Genomic DNA, 15870 nt, shown 5'->3' with positions numbered 1-15870 from the left:
GTGCAGTGATTCCATTAGAAATTTGTGCGGATTAGGAAAAAAAAAAAGATTTCTGTCTACTCCTGAGATTACTTTTTCTTTAGTATATCTTCTAGTTCATTAAAATATTTGAAAGTTATGTACCTTCCTGTGAAGATAAACTTCCTAAAACACGAATAATCCTTCTGACTCCTTTCTTCCAAAACTCGGATTACAAAATTCTTAAATTTCCTTTTCATGGAATTTCAGACTACAGTTTTGAAGTTTCTAAGAAATATTTTTTCCTTCTCTCAAAGCCTTCCCCATGGAAATGTCCCTAACCCTGCTCCGAAACCCATATAACATAAAACCCTCAAAAAGAAACACCACTTAAATTGATTTCTCCTCATCAATGAACAATTAAAACACTCCTCAAAATACATCTTACACATACTACAATATTTTCCTGAGTAGAACCAAAACTAGAACCACTGAAGGATCATGCAAAGTGGGACCACTAAGACAAAAGAAAATCTCTGTGTAATCCTTTAGCTAAAACTCCTCCAATTTGTTTAGTTAAAAAGCTGACCGATTCAGTACAGTACTGAGATTTGTATCTATTTAAAAAGTGTACCTCAATATTTGCACATTTCCTTCTGACCATCTACAGTGAAATATCAGTGATGTCTCCTTTGTTTTAGCTTGAAAATAAAAACAAGTAAATTCTCCTTACATAGGTGACCAAATTTGTAGGTTCTCTATTTGATAATAATGAAACAATAATATGAATATGTAGTATTTACGTAGTACTTAATTTGTGCCAGACATTTTACATATATCATCTCTTTATTCCTCACAAGTCCATAAGATAAACTCTATCTACCCCATTTAGGGAAACAGAGTTAAGTAACAAGTTAAGTAACTTGCCCAAGATCAAACCGCAAGTTATTGGCAAGCCTTGCTTGAATACAAGTATGCAGGCTCCACACTCCATGTCCTTAAAAGAAACTTCCGGATGGGCAAGATCTATTTAATCTACTCACATATCCCATGATTCTATAGAGAAATTTACCAGAGTACACGTTGTCTAATCATTCAACACACGAAGTAATTAATAAATATACTGACCAAATTAAAATGGAATGATATTAATTTTAAATTCTCTGTCCTTTCTCCTCTGGGAAAATAAAAGAAATCAGATGAAACGTGTTTTGTGCCCACTGTTGCAGTGGCAGTTAACTGGCCAACTTGTGTAATAAATTAACTAACAGAACTGGTTTGGCAACAAATCAGAAGCTCACGGTCTCTAAATTCTAACCCTAGGTATGTCACTGATTTGAAAGGTGATCCTAGAGCACTTAACTGAAATTACATTTATGGAACTTCCAGAAGACAAAAAGAAGAACCCACATTTATGAAACCTCAATAATGACCTGATACCAAAGGTCTAGGTAAAAAGAAAAAGCACAAATTCTAGCTCCTTTGCCAAATTGCCAAGTTTCCAAGTGTTTATAAACATTCAAATGGGCTAAACATACAATTGTCCACAACTGATTATCTGTAAGGACAGAGACTGTAGAAATGGAAAGTGAAAATAATATGAGGAAGGGCTTTTGTTTTTCAAACATGTGTGTGTTGCACGTGTGTTGTTGCATTTTTGTAATAACAAACAAAAACTTTAAAAACTGCTCAAAGTCTTTACGGACTTCATTTTTATCAGCATCCATGAGTTTGACCTCAGATTATACATTTTATCAGCTAACAAAGGGGACAACTTTAAGAAGAGAATCATTCTCTCTGCCCCTCCCATCCTTTTCAATTCAACTAAAACAAGGCTCATTTCATAGAGCTTTTACCCACTCCTACCTAAATGTTTCCATTGCATCAGAAGCAAGAGAAAAAGTCTTGAAGGACTTCAAACTTCAAGCAGCTCTAAACGGAAAGGAGTATTAGAACTTGAGAAATTAATTGGGGATGAAACTCCCTTGACATCCCTCAGGTAACAAATTCAAACCACCCAATTAGAGGGTTACTCTTTCTCTCCTGATGGTAAAGAATCTGTAATGGGAGCCTGAACCTGGAAACTGATGGGAAGCGCCACTGAGCAGCCTACCGATATCAGTTGCTCACTCGTTCTTCCCGGCCCTAGCTCTCGTCTTGCTCCAAAGAGCTTGAAGAGAAAGATAAAACAAAGCAGTTTTTTGAAATTAAGGTAGATGTTTAAATAATATCAGGCCTCTTCTGAGCTTTTATTTCTTCATTGATAAAAATGCTATTTGCTTTCAATAATGGTGAAGGTGCTCAGCATAAAAGCTGAGCTACAGTAGGTGCACAATAAATGTTAGCTACCATCTTTCAGAACTATATTTTCAACTGCCAGCTAGATGTTTGCTAATCTTTGAGCTCAAGGTTCTACAAAACCAGCCCTAACTTTCCCACAGTTGGCATTATTTACCACTGACTTTGAGCCCACAGCACTTTGCTTGCACTTCCGGTGGCACTTCTCTCATTCTGCATCATACTCCAGTATCTTGTTTACAAGGCTATCTCCCCCAGTTCCTGAAGAACAGGGGTCACATCTGATTCATTTCAGATTGCCCCCTAAACACCTGCCACTTAGCCCTTGTTCTTCATACCCTGAATTGAATGCAGTAAGTAGCACTTATTAAAATGCATTTTATAGTGTTCAAATGTAGGTACTGCACTGTCTGTTACCTGTATTACCTCAGTAATACTTACAACACTCCTATAAGGTAGTTTGGCCTCTGTTTTAACAGATGAGGAAACTCAGAGAGGTCATATGATTTGCCCAAAGTGATACAGCTAGTATACGGCAAAGCCTGGCTTTGAATCAAGGTCAATCTGACTTCAGAACCTATGTTCTTAACTACTACACTATGACCACAGACATTTCCAAAATTCTGTTGTTCCTTTAATACTGATGCACATGGAGTATTACTCAAGGTCAACATCCCAGTAAATTATAGTATTTATCCTGTCAGTACATGGAGGCCATTTGGGTTCTGCTCTAGTCCAAGGACATAAACAAGCAAGTCCAGTCTCTCACATTCACTTATTTTTCTCCTTTCTTACCCCATCCCCAACACCCTGAAAAGCAGATGAGAAGAACAATGATTTGGAATTAACTCTTTCCTTTTTGTGGAACACACCATTAACAGTAAGTTTATAAGGTTTAACAGGCATACATAATCTGAAAGAGTATGTTGGATCATTTCAAAACATCCCTGCTCAAACCTGAAACCAGCAGCAGTTGCTAAGGAAACACATAGTCAACTGTGAGACAACACGATGACTCAGAAAGGGGTGCGTTTATCTCCCAAGTCTCAAAAACCATCACCAACAGTCTTGTAATCAAATCGTCAACCTGTGGTTATAAGCATTTTGGAGTTTCTTTTCATCTGGCTGAGAAGTTCTGGACTAAACACTACTTATAAAATTATTACCCAACAGACTTGAAGCTTGCTATAATGAAACAAAGGTACAAAGACTACAAAGGTAACAGACTTTCTTTTAAACACAGGTCCATTAACAGCAAAAAAATTCTTACCTAGTCATCAAATGAGTGACTACAAAGGCTATTCAAACAAGAGGATGCTAGTAACCTATCTTTTTTCTTAACATACAAGTGCAAATAATAATACGCACCTTTAATTCTTTTATAAACAGAATTTATAATAGTCATCCTTTTTAAACTTTTTTCTTTCTGAATAACTCAAAATTTTGAACTGAAAGCTCTAGCCATGCATTATTCTATCAAACAATAACATCATACATGGGCTATAACCTATTATAGTACTAAGAGCTCAGATGCATTTGAGTTGTGGGTTTTTGTTTTGTTTGGGTTTTTTTTCTTTTAATTATTTGTTTTGGAACAGTCTGAACAGCTTTATTTTTTACTTACAGTTGCCATTCAATATAATATTAGTTTCAGGTGTACAGCATAGTAGTTAGATATTTATATAACTTATGAAGTGATCCTCCTGGTAAGTCTAGCACCCACGTGGCACCATACGTAGTTATTACAATATTATTGACTATATTCCCTATGCTGTACTTTATATACCCGCGACTAATTTGTAACTGCCAATTTGTATTTCTCTCTTAATCTCTTCACCTTTTTCATCCAACTACTAATCCCCCTCCCATCAAGAAACCACCAGTTTGTTCTCTGTATGAGTTTGTTTCTGCTTTGTTTGTTCATTTATTTTGTTTTGTTTTGTTTTTTTTAGATACTACAAATAAGTGAAATCATATGGTATTTGTCTCTCTGACTTATTTCAGCTTTATTTATTTTGTGGCAATTTACACTTATGGCAAAAATTACTTCTAAGTAATTAGCATTTTTAAGTGAAAAATAGCTAATATCTATTGTATAACCCATTAATGTATAAGACAGACATAGCCAAACATGAAGATCGCAGTCATAATACAATCAGCTTTTTCTTAGGATATCATAACTTGTACTCCAAAGCCAGAGAAAACAGATAGTATGTCTGTGTAAATGATTTCTGCCCTCTCTCTCCAAACATAAACTATCTTACAGCCTGAGCCCTAATCAAATAGGTTCCCTGACTGTGTGTAGCACATTGGCTAAGATGAGTGGGTTTTTTAAAAAAAAGATGTATTGTTCCTCCCTAAATGCTGAATACCTTTTCTTTCCAAATAAGCAACATAATTGCTGAAATGAGTAATGAGAATTTTTAATTTAAATAATTAAAAATTTCCCTAGAAAACTGCAAATCCTTCTTATAGTATTTCCCTTCCCCAAAACCTGCCTTTCAAATTAAATTTTCTTCTTCCAGCACAATATTTCAATTTTGCCAGCACATGGATGTATGCTCTTTCTTACTGTTCCAGAATATTACCTATAAGTATAATGTATATAGTGCTATCACGATGATGATGATACATAAAACATTTTGATAAAATGTATTCAATGTTGTAATCAGTATATTTATTTTTAATGAATTTTATGCTAAGAGGAATATACGTATACATGTGTCCACATTACCTTTTTGTTTTACTCATCTTTTGTGTAAATGAACTCCATATAAACTTTATAATTTATTGTGTAACCATGAAAAAGCCATATGTGATTCAGTTTCAAATTCATTTCTAGTACCTTAATAGCTCAAATAATTTAAAATCTAATTATTTGTGGATGAAATGATGAGATGTGTAGAATATACTTCAAAATAATCCAGCATTGGGGGATAGGTGAAGGTATAGGCAAAATCAGATCGGCAAGATTTGATAATTACTGATACTGGGTAACGTTTACACAGGATTTCATTTCACTATTATCTCCTTTTAAATATGTTTGAAAATTTTCATAATAAGTTTTTTAAAACCTAATTTACTATTCCTCCACTGTTGGGCACAACTTTACCATTCTGAATTTTTTTCCTCACATGGCAATAAATGTTTTACGTGACACGTCATTTGTGCCAACACCGCTCTTAAAGTACTGAGGACCAGGGTAAATGGAGCCACTGTAGTCAAACTGCTAAATTACTAAAATCAAGTAGGTCGAGGCATGAGCAAACGAGTCTATTCTTGTTTTAACTAGCCTGGGAACTTAAACTTTTGAACTTTCCAGTCCTGTGTGAATGCCTGGATATACATCAAACCTCCAGATAACCTCTGGTTACCTCTTGAAAGACTAAGGTAAGACTGTTCATATATCTAGACCACCAGACATCCATTATCCAGACTGTTTGACATCCACTATCCAGACCACCAGTCATCTAGAGAGTTACCACATTGGACCAATCCAGAGGCTATGAATGCAGAACTGATTCTTCTCAAGAATGTACTTTTTACTATAGGAGAATTCTTAGCTTTTCTTTCTTCTTCAGAACACATCTGGGTTTTCACCTAGTTGTGTTTCTAGTTTGCAAACCCTAAGACCCTTGAATAATCTTTATCATTTATTTCTAGCCAAAGCCTCCTGACTCTGAATTAGTTCAACAGTACAATGGGGTAAATATCACATTTCTAATCCATACTCATAGAATTTAGGGCCTGGGGAAAAAATCTCAGCGATCATCAAATCCTCTATGCCAGTGTCTCACAATCTTGAGCGTGCATAAGGATCTCTTGGAAAGCTTGTTATACACAAATTGCTGGGCCCCACTTGCAAGGTTTCTGACTCAGTAGGTTGGATGCTGCTGGTCCCCAGACCACACTTTGAGAATCACTACTGTTAACTTTCCTCCCATTGCCCTGTTAGTGTCTCCATTGTAGTGATCACCACATTGGAGCCCATGTTCCTCTCCTGGTGGGCTTTTCTCCTACTAGACAGTTGACTTTCTAAGGGCAAGGGACCTAAATGTTCATCAACGTGCAGAGCCCAGACTTAATAAATATTTACAAAATAAATTAATTTGTTGGATGAATTGAGTTTTCCATTCTTTTACAGTTGAGTGTTTGTCAATTTGTTAACGTTCAGGGTACATTTACATACCCAGTTGGACAGCAGCTACCCACTGATGACAAACAGCAAGCATCGGCAGTACCTACCTAAAGGAAGACTAAAAGACAACTGGAACCGGAGCAACAGGGAGAAGGCAACTTTTAGAGATCCAGAACTGCATCTCAGACTGCAGTTCTAAATCACTGACAGGCAGAAGCTTGAGGCTCAGTTGGGTCAAATGTGTTACTTTGACCTGAGGACCTATAACTGAGTATTTTTCATCTGACACACTATCAAAAGTAAGAAATGCTTTCAAACTCATCCTTCAAAGTTTCTCAGGGTCTGGAAAATGTCAGCATTAGCAGACTGATTCCTTCTCCCCACCCGCCTCCCTCCTGCTCCTGCTGCTCAGAGGAAAGAAAAGAAGCACAGCACACTCAGCAGGGCCTGTCTGGAGAGTTCTCCAAGTCCAGGTGTTATGAATGTTGTAATATCCCATAGTTTCCCAATGTATTTTTCTGTTATAGCAAGGATCTGCTCAATGACAATTCAGTGAATATAGTTTAAGAAAATAAACTGTGCTCTGATTTCTGATTTCCACTTCTTTAAAGTTTATTCTAACTTTATAAGTTAGAATATATACATACTGATACATATAAATCCAATAACCTCAGTATGTATGTTTTCTTCATTTTCATTTAATAATAGTAAAATAAAGAATATAACCTGTGTAACTGCAATAGTAAATATACAGTTTAATTCTTATTACTTAGGTCCTCTTTAAAAAATAACTGGGGCCGGCCTGGTGGCTCAGGCGGTTAGAGCTCCGTGCTCCTAACTCCGAAGGCTGCCAGTTCGATTCCCACATGGGCCAGTGGGCTCTCAACCACAAGGCTGCCAGTTCGATTCCTCGACTCCCACAAGGGATGGTGGGCTGTGCCCCCTGCAACTAGAAACGGCAACTAGAAACGGCAACTGGACCTGGAGCTGAGCTGCGCCCTCCACAACTAAGACTGAAAGGACAACAACTTGAAGCTGAACGGCACCCTCCACAACTAAGATTGAAAGGACAACAACTTGACTTGGAAAAAAGTCCTGGAAGTACACACTGTTCCCCAATAAAGTCCTGTTCCCCTTCCCCCCCCCCCAAAAAAAATAACCGACTGCTCAAACAAAAATAATATTATGGGATTTATAAGACACAAAAATCAAAATGTATGACAACAGCATGTATACTATTACAAGGTTTTCATACTGTACATGAAATGGCATAATACACTTGAAGGCAAACTGCGATAAGTTAAAGATGTATACTGCAAACCCTAAAGCAACCACTAAAATAACAAAATAATGATAGCTAATAAGCCAAAACAATATATAAAATAGAATGATAAAAAAAATATTCAATAAATCCAATGAAGACAGTAAAAAAGGAAAAAAGAAAACAAAAACCAGATGGGAAAACAGAAAAAATAGCAAGGTTACAGATTTAAACCTACCCATATCAATTACACTTTAAAACAAATAATCTAAACATTCCAATTAAAAGGCAGGTATTGTCACATTGGATAATAAAAGCAATACCCTTCAAGGAAGTGGAGCCTAATTCTACTCCTTAAGGGTGAGCCCCAAAAAGTACAGTAAGGAGGGAGAGAAAAGAGTAACTTTACTGTGGAGAAACCTGACAAACACTACCTCAGCCATGTGATCAAGGTTAACATGAATAGTGATAAGATGTTAATGGTATGTTCCTTTGACATGGTGTAATTAGAATATACATTTTTTCAGGTGCACATGAGACATTAACCAAAATAAATTACATTCTCAATAAATGTAAAAGGATTCAAGTTATATAAAGTATGCTCGTGGACAACAAATGGAATTATATTACAAATCAATAACTGAAAGACTTCTGGAATATCCACAAATATTTGTCAACTAGGTAATACACTTCCAAGTCTCAGAGTCAAAGAATAAATCCAAAGAAAAATTAGAAAGTATTTTGAACTGAATAAAAGTAAAATTACACCATATCAAAATTTGTGAGATGTCATTAGAACAGGACTTAGGAGGAAATTTACAGGACTAAACACCTATATCAGAAGAGAAAAAAGATCACAAAGCAATCACCTAAATAAACTAGAATTAAAGCAAATTAAATCCAAAGTAAGGAGAAGAAAGGAAATAATAAGGATCAGAGTGAAAATCAATTAAATAGAAAAACTATAGAGACCAATAGCTGGTTCATCAAGAAGGTCAGTAAAATTGATAAACCTCTAGCCTACTGTTCTCCATCTTGGCACTACTGACATTTTGTCTGAATGATTCTTTGTTAAGAGGATCTCTCCTGTCCATGATAAGATCTTCAGTAGCATCCCTGACTTTGAAGCAAGAGCAAACTACCCCCTCAACACACACCCAAAAACCTGTCTCCCGACATTATCTTGTCTGGAGACACTGCCAAGTGTTCCCAGTGGCAGCAGGGTGAACTTCAACCCATACTTTGCTCCATAAACAAAAATTAACTCAAAGTAGATGAACCTAAATGTTAAATGAAAACCTCTTAAGAGTTTTAGAACACTTAGGAAAGACATCTTTGTGAACTTGAGTTAGGCAAAGATTTCTTAGGTACAACATCAAAAATACAACCCATAAAAGAATAAACTGATAACTTCTGATCTTCAAAGATACTGTTAAGAGAATGCAAGATGAGCAACGTAAGACAAGCAACAGACTGAAAGTAAATATTTGCAAACCATGGTGTGAGTACTTGTACCTGGAAAATATAAAGAACTCTCAAAACTCAAAAATAAGGAAGCCACCAACCCAATAAAAAAATGGGCAACAAATGTAAACAGAAACTTCAACAATGGAGATATGTGAATGGTAAATAAGCACAACATTAGTCATCAGGGAAATGCAAATTAAAACCACAATGGGATACCAGTACACATCTAGTAGAATGGCTATGAAAACCTGACCATACCAAGTGTTGACAAGAACGCAGAGCAACTGAAACTCTCATACACTACTGTGGGAATGTAAAATGGTATAACCCCTTTGGAACATATACCCTACCATATGATCCAGCCATTCCACTCCTAGACATTTAGCCAGGGGAAATGAAAGCAGATGTCCATGCAAAGACTATGCATAATGCCCAATGTTCACAGCAGCTTTATTTTTAATAGCAAAAAAGCTGGGAGAAAAACCCAAATGTCCATCAATGGGTAGACAGATAAATGAACTAGGATATATCCATACAGTGGAATACCACTCAGCAACAAAAAGGAATGAACCATTGATACACATAACATGGATAAATCTTACAATAATTATGCTAAGTGAAAAAAGTCAGACCAAAAAGAGAACATACTGTATCATTCCATTTATATAAAATTCTAAAAATGCAAACTAAGCCATAGGGTCAGAAAGCTCCCTGGTTGTCTGGGGAAGAAGGATAAAGGGAGGGGCCAGAAGAAGAGATGGTTTCACAGGTCTATATATGTAAAATAATTAATACACTCTAAATATGTACAGCTTATTGTATGTTAATTATATTCAATAGAACTGTTTTAAAAATTATCACACAAAACTGCAAAGTGCAGACAGTTTAAGATAACAATAAAAAAGAACATAATCTGCAATTTCATGAAGAATTACAGGCTTTAAACATACGTGATTTTACACAATTTCAGAAACAATCCTTTATTTGGTTAAAGTAGGAAAGGGGAATATGACATAGGTCACTGCTAGATATGAAATGAAGAAAGAAAAAAAATGAACACATAGTGAAGCTCTAAAGAATAGGCTAGAGCATTTAACAGTAACATTATTTTTTAAGATGTAGCCAATCTGAAATATTTCATAATAAATAATAAAGGAAAAATGATTTCATTTTTTCCAATTTGGCCTGCCCCACTGCCAGGCAGAATTAGGTGCTTCCCTCCTACCACAGCCCCCCAAGAATACAGGTTTTCTAGCATGCCACATGTATACTGCAATGGCTTGTCTTTCCACAGCTCCATCAGGACAGGGACTATGTTTTCCGAGGTTGGCATAGTGGTCAAACTTAAGAGCTTTCAAGTCTGCTAGCCTGGTTTCCTATCCTAGGCTGTGTCATTCACCTACTGCAACCTCAGAAAGTTAGTCTCCTTAGTGTCCAGTATTATAAACTATAGAAGGGGCTCATAGGATATATATGAGGATTCAACGTGAATTTATCCAAACCATGGCCTACAAGGCCCTGCATGATCTTTCACCTGATTACCGTTCTCCATTTACCATGTTTCCCCGAAAATAAGACCTAGCCGGACCATCAGCTCTAATGCGTCTTTTGGAGCAAAAATTAATTACATTATTTACATATTACATTATTTACATTATATAAGACCGGGTCTTATATTAATTTTTCCTCGAAAAGATGCATTAGAGCTGATGGTCCAGCTAGGTCTTATTTTTGGGGAAACACAGTAGTTCTGTCCTTGAGTTGACAGTGCTCAGCCACAACGAGCTTCTCTCAGTACCAATAAATCCACACACCCGAGCTCTTTCCTGACTCAGTGCTAGCTCCTCTGCTGATCTTCTTCCATGCTTTCTCCTCTCCACAGCCACCTACGCCACAACAACATGGCTAGCACCTTCTTATCAAAGTCTCGGCTTCAGTGTCACCTCCACAGAGAAGCCTTCTTACTGTTAACATAGGAACCCCTGGTTATTACGCGTCTCAGCATCATCCTTTTGTACCCTTCTTTCCATTCAACAACACTCATTCAATGAATAGGTCTTAAGGACCAGCTGTATGCCAGGCACTGTTCCAGATTCTAAGGATACAACGATGACTACATCAGCATTGATGGCGTGTACAGTCCAGTGGGGGAAGACAGACCGGAAACACACGAGTAAAATACAGAGTATGTTAGGTAGATGATCATTGAGCTGTGGAGAAAAAAAAATTGTGAAGGGATGAATGGGAGTTGCAGTGGGGGGAGGGTGTGATTTTAAAGCTGGGGTGTAGTGAAGGCTCACTGCGAATTTAACAAAGTGAAGGGGGGTCAGGAAGAGAACCATAGAGATAAGGAGGCTGGGCAGCAGCACTCCAGGCAGAGGAAACAACAATTTCAAAGGAACTCAAACAGCCAGGGGGCTAGTTTGGTTGTAGAAGTATGAGTAAGGAGAGTAGCAGTTAAGATCAAAAAGGTGACAGGATGGGGGAGTGAAGAGGACCAGATGGGGTAATCTCTGGGGGCCGCTGTCAGGTCTTTGTCTTTCACTCAGAAGGAAATGGGAAGCTATTGGAGGGATTTCAACAGAGGAGTCGTGTAATCTGATTTACATTTTAAAACCTGCGATTAGTTTGGTAATATTTTTTGTTCTGCTTGTCCTCCCACTAGATAAGCACCAGAACTACAGCTGTCCTGTGCACTAAGACTCCAGCACCTAGCACAATACATTGTAGGCACTCAATGCATATTTATTACATGAATGTAAAGCATTTACTGGTGCAAAATTAGCATTCCATAAATGGTAACTATTATTATTTGGCACCCCAGAGCCCAGCACTGTGGCCGGCATACGGTGAAAGCTTGTTTAAGTAAATGAATGAATCATTTTGCGAAATTATTGAAAACCTGCATTTAAAACATAAGAAATAACAGATGAATCAATTGCTTTTCACCCTTTCCCTCACTTACTAAAACATGACTGATACTGTTTTTGAGCTTTACATTAAACTTTCACGTTATGCTACTGAGGGCACTAACTAGAATAACGCCCTGTGACTCAGTTCTCTAAACAGACTGCAATATCCTGCGAACATAATTATCACTTATGCACTAACATGCTTGCAAAATGTCTAGCTGGATAAACTTAATCACATGATTTTTTAAAACAATCTTAATGTATAAGGCTGAGCTGATTCAAACCGGTTTGATTTTTATTTTTGTTGACTTCAAATAAAGGTCCTTAACGCAAACATGTGGACAAAGAACCAAGAATTTCCACTTTTTACTTATTTTGACATACCCAGAGTCTTCATCACGAAAAAAGTTAATGAGGATTAATTGCACCTGTTCCCTTCTCCCTTGGGGTGCTTGAGGGGGAAGGGATAGAGAAGGGGGAAGGGATGGAGAAGGGGGAAGGGGGGGACGAGAGGGGCGGTGAGGGTGGGCAAGGACTCAGTAATTCTCTCAGGAAAAGTCGTTGGGAGTCTCAGCAGAGCTTTCCAGAAAGAAAACTCAAGAAGGAATTATGTAAAGCAGTTTTAAAGTATAAAAACACACCAAGTATTTCATCTCATAAGAGATGAACACTCTCCCCTGACGATGTTTACAATGTCTCAATGGCAGGGACCCGAGGGCCAGGTATGGTTCGGGAGTTTAATTGTAATCCCCAGCCCTAAAAGTGGTCCAGCCTAGCCTAGCACAACCACGTATCTGCAAAGAGGACTTCGGAGCTATGGAAACGTTTTGAAAATCATGGAAGTTGCCTGAAATCAAACAAACTTTAAAAAAGAAAAGAGCGATGCAAGTGTTGAGCAGCTAGAAAAGACCTGCTCGGTTTGGCTCTGACTTGCTGGCGCTCGTACACAAGCGTGCCTGCTGGCAATTAGCTCAGACGCTCCCTTCCACTAAGGGAGGGGAAAATAATAACTTTCGGAAATAACAGGCGTCCACAAATGCAAATGTTACACAGGACTTCTCAACCTCCATCAAATAAGGGGACTAATGTTTCGAGCAGCACTGATTCCCCACAAGTCCTCCACCCCGCTTTTTTCTTAACAGAAGAAAAATAACCTAAGAGAAGGTGCTACCGTCAGACCCTCAGGCAATTTCAGACAACAAAGACCCCAATCAATCAAAATGGAATTATAATCCGAGCGCTCGGCTGCCGCGCCAACCGCGGTTCCGCCAGTACCCGAGCCGGCGGGTCCCTGCGCCCTCTCCAGCCCGGTGCGTCCCAGCCCGCCGGTTCTCGGGTCCCCGGGGCGAGCCTCGCGCCGTCCACGATTTGGCAATCTCTGCGCCGCTGCTCTCCGCGTTTTATTTCACGCTGCGTTCAAAATCTTTCCCGCCCAGGCGTGACGGGAGGAACGAAAACAATCAGCGAACCCCGAGTGCTGGGGCCTGGGCCCAACGGGGACGGTGGAAGGGATCAGGGCCGAGCACCCGTGAGCAGCCCCCTGCGCAGCCACCTTCTCAGCCTGGCGGACAGGCGGGCTGGGGCTCGGAGGTGACACAAAGAAGCCGGAGAGACAAACGCCACCCGCTGGCGCTCGCTTCAATCCCGGAGCGCCCCGCCCGCTGACAAGTTTGCGGTGCCCTCCACGCACCCCACTCTCCCCACCCGGGCAAAGTTTCCCGTGGCCAGACTCGGACTCCAGCATCGGGTGGGTTCCCGTTTCTCGCCGCCCCCGCCCCCGGCTTGGGGACCTTCCCACCCTAGCCCCCGCCCGTTCCCCTCTCTCGCTCTCTCCCCCCCCCCCAACACTCCCGCCCCAGTCCACTCTCTCCCGGGCGCAGCCGGGTGGCTGGGGCCCCGCAGCCGCGCTCACCCGCTGCCCGCCCGGCCAGAGGCGAGGGCGCGGGCTGGGGCTGACCCTGGTCGGCGCCCCGCTTGCCTTGCACCCTCGATCGATCCTTTTGCTTGGTCTTCCGCTCCCTTTTTCGGTCCAGAGGAAGGTTCGGGGCAGCAGAGAGCGCTCCGCTCCTTGGCGCTCGGAAAGCTGCAAACCACGCCCCACGCCCCACGCCTTCCCCGCCCGCCGCGGGGCCGCGGAGTCCCGCGCTCGCCGCTCGGCGGCCAGTGTCGAGCCGGCCCGCGAGCTCCGGGGGAGGGGCAGGTCTCCTCCCCCCCCCCCCCCCCCCCGCTCCCCCTGAGGCAGCCCAGGGCTGGCAACTTTCTTTCCGTGTTTTGAAACATCAGAGATGATATAAAGGAGATGCTAACCCAAAATTGCAGGTTAACGGGGGTGGGGGAGGGGGGGAGAGGGAGCATGGATGCGGAGAGTACCGCAAACTCACTCATAAAAGCTTTTCTGGCCAATTTCATCGAGGAACTTTTCTAACATTCCTAGACTTCTGGGTCTTGGAATTGAAGGTAAGAAAACAGATATTCGAATTTACTACCAGACCTTAATGAAGTCATTTAACTTTTATGGATCCTGTATAAAATGAGGAATTTGGATTAGAGGGCTTTAAGGATCTGGATTAGTATTTTTGATAGCGTGGTCCAGCCATCAGGGTCACCTGGAGGGAAGGGGCGGCGCTTGTTAACGTAGATCAATCCCTGCCACTAGGCGCCTGGGGAGTGGGGAAAGGCCTCAATCTTATAATCTTATGACACGGTATACAATTTCCAGGTCTATAACTCAGCGGAAACTGGATCCTTGGGAATCTGTCCTGCAGGTACCAGTTTGATTTTCCAGCAAATTACTCAATGCTTTTGGACTCAGGATGACATCACTTAACTCCCACTTACCTACTGTGCTGCCATTACAGTATTATTAAGCCACTTGAGGTCCTAAATGAAAGATACTGTGTCAACTCACTATTATTACATAAAGAAGCAGTGACTTTAAAATATCTCTATTGAGTTTGTATCTCAATCAAACTTAACTTCTTATAAATCAAAGTTCGTGTATATTGAATGGCTACAGAATCTTGCCTGGATTACTTCATTAAATTTCGTACTTATGATCCAAATAAATGGTAAGCGGCAGAGATGAGAGGTTTGATAGTGAATATACATTAATGTAAAAAATTAGTTGTAACTTGTACCGATAATTTGGGACAATTATTTCAACACTTTATACCTCTGTGAATACCGGAATGACTAAGGTAAATTATTTGAAATGCACGTTTTATTGATGTTCAGTAGCTCAACTCTTCGCAAAACAGCACACTGCTAATCACCATGCCATTCTTTGTATTACCAGATAATCATTCTGATAGTATCACTTCTCTTCCTGGTCTACCTAGGTTTGCGTTTTTATTATTAATGGCATGGGTCACAGCAACAGTCTATGAAGCAAGAAGGTACTTCTGGTTCTGGGGTGTCTTTTTATAGAAAAGGCCATTTGCCTGATATAATACACACAAATCAAAGAGCCAATTTCATGGAGAAATTGGGATCCAGGGTTTGTGGTGCTGTCTCTAAAGCACTGTATGCTGCTTTTCTTCTCAATTCTATTCATTTCCATTTTGCCTCAGTTGCTTCCTTTCCAGGAAATACTGCAAAAATCATCATGGCAACAGTCTCTAGAGATGTTATTAATAATTTCTTAATTAATGTTCCCTTCTAGGCATCTATGCTACAATCCTCAAAGTGAAAGGACTGTTGTTCCATATTGTACCTAGTGCACTTAAGAGAGCCTAGAATATAATGTCTCAAAATGTTTACAGATGTCCCAAATTAGAGACTTCTAATTACCCATGGTATCGCCTAGCTGTGCCAGTTTGGATATTAAATCAACACCT

At 39.8% G+C, this 15870-nt stretch overlaps 1 protein-coding gene across 6 annotated transcripts in view; it reads right to left on the bottom strand.

Moving 5' to 3' along the window:
* The window catches only part of SYNE2 (spectrin repeat containing nuclear envelope protein 2), a 280114-nt gene extending 265976 nt beyond the window's left edge, over positions 1–14138 (bottom strand). For 5 of the 6 annotated variants that reach the window (XM_019733404.3, XM_074327380.2, XM_074327382.2 and 2 more), the window contains exon 1: positions 13947–14130. The gene's annotated coding sequence lies outside the window, so the exon portion shown is untranslated. Of the gene's footprint in view, positions 1–13946 lie in introns of all 6 variants that reach the window. The other variant, XM_074327378.2, reaches the window with a different exon arrangement.
* Between the last annotated feature and the right edge of the window lie 1732 nt (positions 14139–15870).

The sequence above is a fragment of the Rhinolophus sinicus genome, chromosome 3 (genome assembly GCF_057876585.1).
Source record: "Rhinolophus sinicus isolate RSI-liver-muscle chromosome 3, RSI-T2T, whole genome shotgun sequence".
Lineage (NCBI taxonomy): Eukaryota > Metazoa > Chordata > Mammalia > Chiroptera > Rhinolophidae > Rhinolophus > Rhinolophus sinicus.
Note: the sequence above shows the minus strand (reverse complement) of the source record. Positions and strands in the feature narration are given on the sequence as shown.